Below are 1221 nucleotides of genomic sequence, written 5' to 3'. Positions count from 1 at the left end.
AAATACAAACAGATATTAATACACTGACTAAAAACACAATCAGTTATGTGTTAATGTAAATACCAGCAAATAATGCAATGCATGAGATGAATGTTTGAAATAGTTTCAGGCTTAAAGTGAAAATCCTGTAATCATCTACTCTCATTGTGTCATTTGATCCTGATATTTGTGTTTTTGCTGTTAAACACAAACTATGTTATTTAACAGATTATCCAGGCTGAATCTCGTACAAACATGCTACGTTTGCGATATATGCAAGAACCAAGCAAACAAATCATTCTCACACTAAGCAAAGCAAACAGATCTCACTCTAAATGCTCATTGAATGTGCCTTATTTGAGCTCATATACAGTAAGAATATAGAGGCAAAAACTGAATGTGGATAGATATGCTGCTCAGAATATTTGGTCTTGGAAGAATTTCATAAGCAATGATCAATTGCATATTGAAATCTCAGTTGACTGAAGACGTTGGTAACTCTGCACATCTGAGCCTAGTTTAAGACACTGCTGGAACTCTAGAGGGGACGAGAGATTTACATTCAAGTCTTTCTCAAAGAAACGTCTGAGGAGAAACTTCAGCAAAAGACTAATTTCATTGCAACAGCTGACATATTAATAAGATCTTATTTGTGACTTTTCTTTCGTAGATAGAGACAGATAGACAGAAAAAAACAAATAATAGATAGAATGAAAGAATAGACCAGAGAATAAATAAAAGGGAAGGATAGACAAATGAACGACAGACAGGTAGGTAGGACAGACAGACAGACAGACAGACAGATAGATAGATAGATAGATAGATAGATAGATAGATAGATAGATAGATAGATAGATAGATAGATAGATAGATAGATAGATAGATAGATAGATAGATAGACAGAACAAATGGACAGTGGATGGATGGATGGATAGAACAAATGAACAATGGATGGATGGAAGGATAGAACAAATGAACAGTAGATAGATAGATAGATAGATAGATAGATAGATAGATAGATAGATAGATAGATAGATAGATAGATAGATAGATAGATAGATAGATAGATAGATAGATAGAAAGAACATGAACAGTGGATGGATAGAACAATAGATAGATAGATAGATAGATAGATAGATAGATAGATAGATAGAATAAATTAACAATAGAACGATAGATAGATATATAGATAGATAGATAGATAGAATAAATTAACAATAGAACGATAGATAGATAGATAGA

The sequence above is a fragment of the Abramis brama genome (genome assembly GCF_963993115.1).
Source record: "Abramis brama genome assembly, chromosome: 10".
Taxonomy (NCBI): domain Eukaryota; kingdom Metazoa; phylum Chordata; class Actinopteri; order Cypriniformes; family Leuciscidae; genus Abramis; species Abramis brama.
Note: the sequence above shows the minus strand (reverse complement) of the source record.